Source organism: Pelophylax lessonae (genome assembly GCF_965119305.1).
Source record: "Pelophylax lessonae genome assembly, chromosome: 4".
In the NCBI taxonomy this organism is placed as follows: domain Eukaryota; kingdom Metazoa; phylum Chordata; class Amphibia; order Anura; family Ranidae; genus Pelophylax; species Pelophylax lessonae.
Window position 1 is genome coordinate 369582436 of NC_138771.1, and position 12160 is coordinate 369594595.

Consider the following 12160-nt stretch of genomic DNA (forward strand, 5'->3'; position numbering starts at 1 on the left):
TGGGTCTTGGAGCCTCCGCTAAGCCCTGGCTATTAGCAGGGTATGGAGGGGGCAATAGAAGAGACCCTTTGCAGGGAGCTCTGTGGTCTGGCCGAGAGAGCCCTGCTGCGGTGGGTGGCCCATCATTGCCCGAAGTTTCAGCTGGTGGTGCGTCTCTGGACCCGTCTCTGCTCCGGGCAGGGTGGTAAGCCCTGTTATGGGACCATTTTCTATCTTTATTATGTGTTTTTACTGACCGTGTACTATTTACTTTCCTTCCCCTGTCAGGCATTGTTTTGTTTCAGCCCATTTTGTAGGTGTGTTTTGTAGCTATCTTCTCTTTTGTTTGGTCGCCGGGAGTATTCCGTTTTACCTTATCCCTCCGGTATCGGCAGCGGCCGCCATCCTGGCCGTCTCTTCCGGGTTGCGCCGTCGTCTGCGCATGCGCAGTAGCTGCCGGCGGGTTAGGACGGCGCGCGTGCGCGGGATGACGCGTGACGTCACTCGCGCATGCGCAGTGCCGCTCACGGACCGCAGAGCGGTCTATTTAAACAGCAGAAGTGTCAGAAACTGGTGGGACGGTCGGTTCGGTTGTTATAGCCTCCCCCAGTTTCTGGCTTTGTCATTTTAGGTGAGTTATCATGCATATAATGATTTTTTATTCATGTTGTCTGCTAGGATTCTATAGCCTATAGCCTGCCTTTCTTTTACATGCTAGCTGATAGAGCCCTGTCTGTTGAAGAGTATGGATTCTTCTCCGCCCCCTAGTGGCCAGCCCGCTCATACAAGGTATGTGCTGGGCAATTTTTGGGGGTAGGGAAACTGCAGGTTCCTTTAGCTGATGTCTTTCCCTGTCCTGTGTGTCTGTCTCCAGCTCTTCTAGGTCTGACCAGCAGCCTCATGCACGCACTGAAGACAGACATTCTAAGTCGCACCACCGGCGCTCCTCGTCTAGGTCCAGACGCAGCTCTCCCCACGATAAGGGACGCAGTGGTCAGTCATCTTCCAAACATCATGGCCACTCAGAGCGTCCACATGGGAAGAAGTGCTGGGGGTGTAGTACCCTAATAACAGATGGATCCTCGTTGTGTAAACCCTGCTATGCCCAAGCTACGGGTGAACGGGAAAAGTCGGACCAACATATCGAGGAAGTTGTGCGTAGAGTCCTGAAAGACTCTCTGGCTGAGCTACACAGACCAAGTACTGCTGCAGGGCCATCCCGCTCTCCTGAAAGGGATTTTTTATTGCAGGATCCGTCTGATTCTCCTCAACCCATCCATCCTTCCATTCTTCCTTCGGATTCTGAATCTGATTCGGATGACTCCGGTACTGGGTTTGAGTTCAACCTTGTTTCTCCTTTGGTCAAGGCAGTGAGAGAGGCCCTTGAATGGGAAGATCCGGCTGTTTCCTCCCCGAAGCAGAAAAAATTCTTTAAACAGTTGTGCAAAGAGCGTTTGAACTTTCCCTTTTTAGGGGAACTGGGAGATATAATTTCCGAAGAGTGGAGCAAGGTGGAGAAGAAAAATTCCTTGACCACGAAAATGGCAAAGCTGTATCCATTCAAACAGGAGGAGGTAAAACACCTCGAGTCCCCTCCTTTGGTGGACGCAGCGGTGATGCGACTAGTTAAGCATGTCACTCTCCCATTGGAGGATACGGTATCTTTTAGAGATCCTTTGGATAGAAGGATTGACGCCGATCTCAAACGGGCGTATCTTTCAGCTGGTATGGCCTGCAAACCAGCATTGGCTCTGGCTACAATTTCGAAGGCCATGGAAGTTTGGATCAACGCCCTGGATGACACTCTTAGAGGTATCTCGGAGGAAACTCTTCAACGTTCTCCGATACAGGAGTTGAAGATGGCTGCGGGCTTCTTGGGGGAGGCGTCTATAGACACCATTCGCCTCTTGGCCCGAGTTATGCTGTCTTCAGTTACGGCTAAACGAGCTCTTTGGCTTCGTTCTTGGGTAGCCGACGCTGCATCAAAACAGGCGTGGTGCCGGATTCCCTTTGAGGGTTCTTCCCTCTTTGGGAATAAATTGGATGCAGCTATAACTCGGGCCACGGGTGGAAAATCTGGGTTCCTCCCTCAGGATAAACGCCCAGGCGCTCAGAAGCGCTCTTTCCCGAGAAGACAAACTACCAATCGTGCCAGGGAAGCACGCAGCTACAGACCAGGAAAGTCCTACGGAAGAGGCTGGAAGTCAAGGCAGTCCACATTCCAGAAAGGCTCTAAGGGCTCTTCGTCTGGTGACCGGGAGGCCACCAAATCCTTTTGAGGTTGGGCCCGTCCAGGCCGTCCCGGTAGGGGCCAGGTTGCTCCAATTTCGGGAGGTCTGGGCGGCCTCGATCCAGGATCCCTGGGTGATAAACATCGTGTCCCAGGGACATTCGTGGGCGTTCGACAAGGTTCCCAAACCCAGGTTTGTCACAACATCACTTCCTCCTTCAGCAGAGAAAAAGGAGGTTCTTCTCGCCTATGTGGACACTCTACTGGCTCAGCGAGCTGTTGTGCCAGTTCCCGATGCAGAACGAGGTCTAGGAGTCTATTCACCTCTATTCCTCGTTCAGAAGAAAAACGGCACATGGCGCCCGGTAATAGACCTTACATATCTCAACAGGTCTATACATCAAGAGAGATTCAAAATGGAGTCCCTAGTCACAATACAACACTCAATTCTCCCAGGAGATTGGTTGGCATCGATCGATCTAAAAGACGCATACTTCCACGTTCCTGTGGCAAGAGAGTATCATCAGTTCCTCCGGTTTGCTGTAGGTCCTGCCCACATGCAATTTACGTGTCTTCCCTTCGGGCTCTCAACTTCGCCTCGCACGTTCTCCAAGACCTTGCTGGCAGTTGTAGCCTTCATCAGGACCAAAGGAGTCAGATTGCATCATTATCTGGACGATCTCCTCCTTCTGTCTCTAGACAGACGTCAGTTAATCTTGCATCTGGACCTAGTGATCTCTACACTTCAGGGATTCGGTTGGATTCTGAATCTAGAAAAGAGCCATCTGGTGCCTACACAGTCGCTGGTGTTTCTTGGGGCACTATTCAACACGGTGGAGTGCACCATTTCCCTGCCAGAAGAGAAAATTCCAGTAGTCCAGAGCAGGGTGGCTTGCGCTCTAGCTGCCTCTCGTCTCACTGCTCGCCAGTGTCTAAAGGTAGTAGGGACGCTTGTGGCTACCTCACCCATGGTGAAGTGGGCTATGTGGAAGCTGAGACCCTTCCAGAGGGGGTTTCTCCAACAGTGGACGACGGAGAATCTGTCTCAAGTTATTCACCTGACCCCGTTCATGAAGGGATGCCTTCCCTGGTGGTTACGCCGTACAAATCTGACCAACTGCCACTCAATCGCTCCGATTTCCTGGATAACGATAACCTCCGATGCCAGCAGTACCGGTTGGGGAGCCCACTGTCTGTCCGAAGTGGCACAAGGCAGATGGAACTTTCCCGGTCATGGAGTGGTGTCCAACATTCTAGAGCTTCGGGCTGCCTTCAAAGCCCTTCAGGCGTTTCACCATCTAACGCAAGGGGCTTCAGTCCTGCTAAGGATGGACAACACCACGGCAGTGGCTTATGTCAAGAGGCAAGGAGGAACACGCAGCATGTCTCTTCTCCAAGAAACAGAGCCGATCATGACATGGGCCCAACATCATCTGGCCAATCTTTCAGCGGTCTTTGTTCCGGGAGTGTTGAATGTGGAAGCAGACTTCCTATCCCGTTTCCAACTAGACAACAACGAGTGGTCCCTCCATCAGGAGGTGTTCGACTGGGTCCTGTCCCTGGGGATTTCGCCAGAGGTGGATCTGTTTGCGAGTCCACGCAACAAGAAACTTCGGAAGTACTACACGAGGTTCAGAGATCCTCGAGCCTTCGGAGTGGATGCCCTCACGGACAGATGGAACTTCCAGTCGGCTTATGCTTTTCCACCAGTACCAATAGTACTCCAATTCCTGCGGAGATTGAAGATGGAGGAAGTAGAGATTGTAGCAATAATCCCCTTCTGGCCCAACAGGCCATGGTTTCCCTTGCTGACCCTTCTCAGCTTCAGGGATCCAGTCCCTCTACCTCTCAGGCCGGACCTTCTATCTCAGGGTCCTACTCTGCACCCATGCCCTGCACGTCTGCACCTCAGGGCCTGGTTCTTGAGAGGGGGAGGTTGGAAGCTCTCGGATGTCCAGAAGAGGTGATTCCGACTCTCTTGAGTTCAAGAAGACCTAGCACCAACAGGGTATATGAGAGGATATGGGCCAGGTTCATGAGTCATCAGGCCCAGAGGTCAGGTCCAGTAGGTACGCCTACTATTCAGCAGATTCTAAGTTTTTTGCAATCTGGTCTGGATCTGCCCCTCTCAGTTAGTTCTCTCCGGGTGCAAGTTTCCGCCATTTCAGCCTTCACCGGAATTCAGTGGGCAAGCCATCATCTGATTCAGCAATTTTTTAAGGGCGCAGTCAGGCTCAGGCCTCAGAGAAAACCGAGATTCCCAAAATGGGATCTTCCATTAGTTTTGGACCTTTTTTCCTCAAAGGAAGTCGCCTCCATGTCAATCAAGGAGCTTACGATGAAGACAGCATTTTTGGTGGCCATTACCTCCGCTAAGAGGGTTTCTGAGATACACAATTTAGGTTACAAAGAGCCTTTTTTGACCTTCTTTCAAGACAGAGTAGTTCTAATCCCTATGCTGGGGTCAAATCCAAAAGTGACCTCTGTCTTCCATGAGAATGCTGAGATAGTTCTTCCCACCTTCAAAACTGATGAGGAATCTCCAGTCCATCCTCTAGACGTGGGCAACACTCTAAGTCAATATTTGGAGGCCACATCCTCCTTCCGCCAATCGGATTTCCTTTTTGTTCTTCTCCATGGCAAAAAGAAGGGTATGCGTGCATCTTCCAGAGCAGTGGCTGCGTGGATTGTCCAGGCTATCCAATGGGCGTATAGAGCAAAGGGCTTGGCTCCTCCAGAGGCGGTTACAGCTCACTCTACAAGAAGCGTCGCTACATCTTGGGCGGCTTCCAAACACGTCGCGCCCGACGTGATCTGCAAGGCAGCATCCTGGTCGTCTGTCAATACTTTCCTTTCCCATTATTGTATTGAGCCTGCTGCCTTATCTTCTGTTAATTTTGGCGTTCAAGTCTTGTCTGTTGACAATGCCAATTAAAGTTTTCTTTGTTCAGCATCTTCCCACCCGGGAGTGTATAGCGAGTTATTTCCCGAACGTATGCTGCCATGGAGTCTGTCAGGAAAATGGAAAATTGTTATCAAATACTTACCGTAATTTTCCTTTCCTGATGGACTCCATGGCAGCAGGAGTCTCCTCCCAATTCCTGAGTAGGCTAGTTACAGAACACTGATGCTGAAAGGGAGCAAAGATTTATGGGAGTGGGGTCCTATGAGGTAGGAGAGGAGGCGGGGCCTACCCGAACGTATGCTGCCATGGAGTCCATCAGGAAAGGAAAATTACGGTAAGTATTTGATAACAATTTTCCATTTTTTTCTTTTTTTTTCCCAAAACGTTGTCAATTTATAAGCTATTTCTAACACATAGCATGTACACAGCAAAAATGACACCCCAAAATTCATTCTGCTACTCCTTCTGAGTATGGTGATACCACATATGTGAGACTTTTACACAGCCTGGCCACAAAAAGAGACTCCACGTCCAAGTAGCACCATAAGGCGTTTTAGGAGCATAAATACACATAAAACTTTCTTACTACCTATCACACTTTTCAAGGCCCTAGAGCACCAATACAATGGAAAAGTCCACAAAATGACCCCATTTTGGAAAGCAAACACTCCAACGTATATTCTATGAGGCATTATGGGTCCTTTGAACATGTCATTTTTTTCCACAAGTTTTTGGAAAATGTGGGAAAAAAATAAAAACTTTTTTTTTTACACAAAGTTGTAAATTTATAGAATATTCCTAACACATAGCATGTACATAGCAAAAATGACACCCCAAAATACATTCTGCCACTCCTCCTGAGTATGACAATACCACATGTGTGAGACTTTTTCACAGCCTAGCCATATAGAGGGGCCTAAACATCCAAGGAGCATCATCATGCATCCTAGCCACTTGCCTAGGCCTATTTTTGACATTTGGTGTTTACAAGCTAAAATCAGTTGTTTTTGCTAGAAAACTACTTAGAACCCCAAAACATTATATATTTTTTTTTAGCAGAGACCCTAGAGAATAAAATGGAGATTATTGCAATATTTTTTATCACACCGTATTTGCGCAGCGGTCTTCCAAACGCAATTTTTTGGGAAAAAAAATCACTTTTTTTAATTAAAAAATAAGAAAACAGTAAAGTTAGCCCAATTGTTTTCCATAATGTGAAAGATAATGTTACGCCGAGTAAATAGATACCCAACATGTCATGCTTCAAAATTGCGCACGCTCACAGAATGGTGACAAACTTTGGTACTTAAAAATCCCCATAGGCGACATTTTAAAAATTTCTATAGGTTGCTATCTTAGAGTTACAGAGGAGGTCTAGGGCTCAAATTATTGCTCTTGCTCTAACGATCGCGACGATACCTCACATGTGTAGTTTGAACACTGTTTACATATGTGGGCGGGGTTTCCGTATGCGTTCGCTTCTGCGCGCGAGCTCGCGGGGACAGGGCGCTTTAATTTTTTTTTTTTTTTTTTTTTTTACTATTTATTTTATTTATTATTTTTTATTTTTACACTGTTTTTTTAAAAAAAAAAATTGATCATTTTTATTTCTATTACAAGAAATGTAAACATTACTTGTAATAGAAAAAGGCACGACAGGACCTCTTTTTTGTGAGATCTGGGGTCAAAAAGTCCTCAGATCTCACAAGTACACTAAAAGATAGAAAAAATAAAAAAAAAAAAAATAAAAAAAAAATTAAATAAAATGAAAAAAAAAAAGGGACCTTTAAACTGGTTGCTAGGCAATGACGTTTGCCGTAGCTCCGGTCCTCCAAGACCATAGAGTCAAGTGAGGGCAAGCTTGCCCTCACTCGACATCCTGTCTGTGAGGATCTGGGACCGGATCGTTTTCCCCGCTGCCGGCGGGTCCGGTAAACGGGGAAAAGGACCAGAATGCAGCGGGAGGGGGGGGGCACCTCTTCCGCCACCCCGGAAGGGTGATCCCGCGGCGAATCCGCCGCTGGGACCACCCTTATCGGAAAGCCAACCGTCCACCGTTTAAAAAAATACCAGGGTTATGGCAGCTATCTGCTGCCATAACACCGGTATTTAGGTTTAAACGGACGACGTATATAAACCTTTTTGGACTTGGACATGGGGGCTGTATGAAGGGTGACAGGTACTCGGGTACTTTGCTGGGCAGGTGACAGGTACTCTGGTACTGATGAGCAAGTGGCAGGTACTCGAGTACTCCGATAGGCAGGTGACAGGTACTAGGGTACTCTGATGGGCAGGTGACAGGCAGGTGATAGGTACTGATGAGTAGTACTGATACTGATAGGTGATACTGATACTGTACTGATGATGGGTACGGATGATCAGTACTGATACTAATAGGTGATAGGTACTGATGGGTACTGATGAGTACTGATGAGTAGTGATGGGTAATGATGAGCAGGTGGCAAGTACTCGGGTACTTCAGGTGTCAGGTACTCTGATGAGCAGGTGGAAGGTACTCGGGTACTCTGTTGGGTAGGTGACAGGTACTTGGGTACTCTGATGGGTAGGTGACAGGTACTCGGGTACTCCGATGACGGGTACTCAAAGTACCAGAGTACCTGTCGTCAGAGTACCCGAGTACCTGTCGTCAGAGTACCCGAGTACCTGTCATCAGAGTACCCGAGTACCCGTCATCAGAGTATCCGAGTACCCGTCATCAGCGTACCCGAGTACCTGTCATCAGAGTACCCGTCATCAGCGTACCCGAGTACCTGTCATCAGAGTACCCGAGTACCCATCATCAGAGTACCCGAGTACCTGTCATCAGAGTACCCGAGTACCTGTCATCAGAGTACCCGAGTACCTGTCACCAGCCCATCAGAGTACCTGTCATCAGAGTACCCGAGTACCTGTCACCAGCCCATCAGAGTACCTGTCATCAGAGTACCCGAGTACCTGTCATCAGAGTACCCGAGTACCTGTCATCAGAGTACCCGAGTACCCGTCATCAGCCCATCAGAGTATCCGAGTACCTGTCATCAGAGTACCTGATGGGCTGGTGACAGGTACTCGGGTACTTTGATGGGCTAGTGACAGGTGCTCTTTATTGGGGGGGGGCAATCAGTGTGTTTGGGGTGCACTGTAATCGGTAACTAGCTGTTACCACAATCTCCTCCTCACACAGGATCAGTGTGTGAGGAGGAGAACACGGTGACAGCTAGTTACCGTGTTCTCTGATGACATTTGTGACCGGCTGTGATTGGACACAGCCGGTCACGTGGTAAAGAGCCAATTTCATTGGCTCTTTACCTAGATTGGGGATCGACTCTGTCCGAGGGACGAGCCTCGTCCCCGATCGCCGCGCTGCGCGCCCCCGGGGGCGCGCATTAAGGAAGGAACGAGCGGCTCGCGCTGGAGCCGCTCATGTGATCGGCTGTGATTGACACAGCCGATCACGTGGTAAACAGCCAATTTCATTGGCTGTTTACCTTGATCGGGGTTGGGCTCAGTCCGAGGGACGAGCCTCACCCCCGATCGCCGCGCTGCGCGCCCCCGGGGGCGCGCAGTAGCGGGGAGATCCGGGCGCCGTCATATGACGTCCGCCCGGATCGAGAAAGGATTTGTGCCGACGTCATTTGACATGACGCGGTACGGAAGGGGTTAAATTTGTTTGGCGCATCTCCTTCTACCGCCGAGGATTACAGGGCGCTTCAGTTTGCCTCCTGTTCCCAACTCCTCCTACTCCTCTTCCTCATCCTGCCTTTAGGGTACAAAAAATAGTAATCGGGGCCTAGTTTGTGTTTGTACGTGTGAGATACACCGTTTTGTAAAATTTCTCCTATTCCGCTATTCAATATACACCCTGTTTGAGTGTAAAAAATTAAATTGCGGGATAGTCTGTATCGGTACGTGTGAGATACACCTTTTTAAATTTGTTTGGCGCATCTCCTTCTACCGCCGAGGATTGCAGGGCGCTTCAGTTTGCCTCCTGTTTCCAACTCCTCCTACTCCTCTTCCTCATCCTGCCTTTAGGGAACAAAAAATTGTAATCGGGGCCTAGTTTGTGTTTGTACGTGTGAGATACACCTTTTTGTAAAATTTCTCCTATTCCGCTATTCAATATACACCCTGTTTGAGTGTAAAAAATTAAATTGCGGGATAGTCTGTATCGGTACATGTGAGATACACCTTTTTAAATTTGTTTGGCGCATCTCCTTCTACCGCCGAGGATTGCAGGGCGCTTCAGTTTGCCTCCTGTTCCCAACTCCTCCTACTCCTCTTCCTCATCCTGCCTTTAGGGTACAAAACATTGTAATCGGGGCCTAGTCTGTGTTTGTACGTGTGAGATACACCGTATTATAAAATTTTTCCTATTCCGCTATTCAATATACACCCTTTTGCAGTGTAAAAAATTAAATTACGGCATAGTCTGTATCAGTATGTGTGAGATACACCTTTTAAATTTGTCTGGCGCATCTCCTTCCACCGCCAAGGATTGCAGGGCGCTTCAGTTTGCCTCCTGTTCCCAACTCCTCCTACTCCTCTTCCTCATCCTGCCTTTAGGGTACAAAACATTGTAATCGGGGCCTAGTCTGTGTTTGTACGTGTGAGATACACCGTATTATAAAATTTTTCCTATTCCGCTATTCAATATACACCCTTTTGGGAGTGTAAAAAATTAAATTACGGCATAGTCTGTATCAGTATGTGTGAGATACACCTTTTAAATTTTTTTGGCGCATCTCCTTCCACCGCCAAGGATTGCAGGGCGCTTCAGTTTGCCTCCTGTTCCCAACTCCTCCTACTCCTCTTCCTCATCCTCCCTTTAGGGTACAAAAAATTTTCTTTCCAATATTTTTATTGAATTTTCAAACATACAAGGAAAGAAATCAAAACATTCAGGGTAAAATAATGTAACTTGCAGGTGTTTCACTTAAGTAACTTTTCAGATGAGCTTAAAACAGGATAGTCATATCAATTACCGTAACAACCATCAACAAAATAGCAGTTCATGACCATGAACTATAATTATTGCGATCCCACTTGTGTCTATATATCACATTATAGAACTAGTAGTGCAATCTGTCTGAACTATTCTATATATAGTATACATTTTGTGCCCTCACTTCCGTATATGCGTATCGTACCACTGAGTCCATGGATACCATTCTTGTACCTCTCTTTGATACCTGCCCACAGTGGGTGCCATGAGCAGTTCAAAGGTTTTATGCGTTTGGACTGTAGCTATCACTTCAGATAGAACAGGTATGCACACCTCCTTCCATTTCCTGGTGATACAAATCTTGGTAGCGAGTAATACATTAATCACAAGTTTGCGAGCCTTTGGGGGGATTAATGCTATCGGAACATGGAGCAAAGCCATGTTAGGGGATGGGGTCATTTGGTGCCCTATAACCTCAGAGATTGTAATGTTCTGGTACCTTTGGTACCCTAATTCCACTTTTCCTAAGTGTATGCGCCCCACCATTCTCTTTTGGTAAGGTGCGCATACACCTTTAAGACCGATGCTGTCATCACTGAGCGCCGCTGGAGCGGCTATTTCAACCTCCGGCGGTCTCACTCACATGTTCGTTCAACGCCGCATAATCTGCCTTGAAGCTCTCATGCTTGCAAGCATACCTCGCTATCGGAACCATGCTGCTGATCCCTGTATCCCGTTACCGGATCATCCGCTCTTGCCGAACCTCTCCTCTACTACATTGCTACTAGTGATAAGTACCCCACAGGGGAAACCTCTATAACCTTCATACTAAAGCTTACACTATCTAGCTCTGCATACTAAGGACTATTACTGCATCTGCATTAACTAAGATTGCTATCTCTTGAGCCTAATACCATCTGCTCTTGCACTGGGTTGGTCTATCCTGTATGTTCACCTGCTACTCTATCATCTGCTACCATACATGATTGCTAAACCTATCTGCATCCCATCTGCTACTATCTTACTTTCAAGAACATTCCTTTCAAGTGTCTGTCATCTACCATCTCTACCCAACCTGTCTCTTCAGCCTATCATCACTATATTACTATACATATAAGTCACTCTAGGAACATCTTATTGAGTGTGTGTATTTACTTGCTGAATTGAGACTATCCACACATGATGAGTCTTGGGAGTTGGGATTGGTGTCTCAGCGTTTCTCTACATGACTACTGAAGTGGAATATTTCTGCAGCTGTAAATCCACATTATACATAAAACGCAGGAGCGTTACAGATTGAACAAACCTCAAATGGATTCAGCAGAAATAACCACTCAGGTGACACAATTAAAACAGCAAGTACCTGCGTTAATACACACACTTGCTGAATTAAGAGAAGAAAATCAGGCTCTGACGCAGCAGGTAACCAGACTGACACAACTTACCACTGCTCAGTCCCCTGAACCCAAAATAAATCCTCCTTTGGTATTTACAGGCGATCGCAAAAAATTTCGCGAATTTAAAAACGCATGTGAGTTACTTTTCTTGCTAAAACCCCGTACCTACCTTACTGATCACATTAAGGTTTGTACTATTATTTCTTACCTAACAGGCGATCCTCGGGCCTGGGCAGACTCTCTTTTTGAGAAAAACGATCAGCTTCTCAAATCCTATGCCTTATTTCTAGCAGAACTTACTAGCCTATATGATGATCCCAATAGGCAGAGTACTGCCGATCTTCAATTAAGGTCCTTGAAACAAGGTAGGAGACCTGTGGAAGACTTTGTCGCAGAATTCAAGAGATGGACCCTTGATTCAGAATGGAATGATGCATCTCTGAAAACTCAATTTAGGCTTGGCCTATCAGAGGCCGTTAAAGACGAGCTCGCCCGAGCGGATCTGCCAAAAACCCTGGATGCATTGATACAACTCAGTACAACCATAGATTGGAAGGAACGGACCCTGGCCTTCCTCTCTTGCTATTGCGAGGGTACGTGTAACCTCCCGTCTTCCGGGAAGATCCTGTCTGTGGTGACAGATGAGATTGCACCACTATGTTATCAGGATCTCTCTGAGGTCTTTCTTGAGAATAATGCTCAAGCAC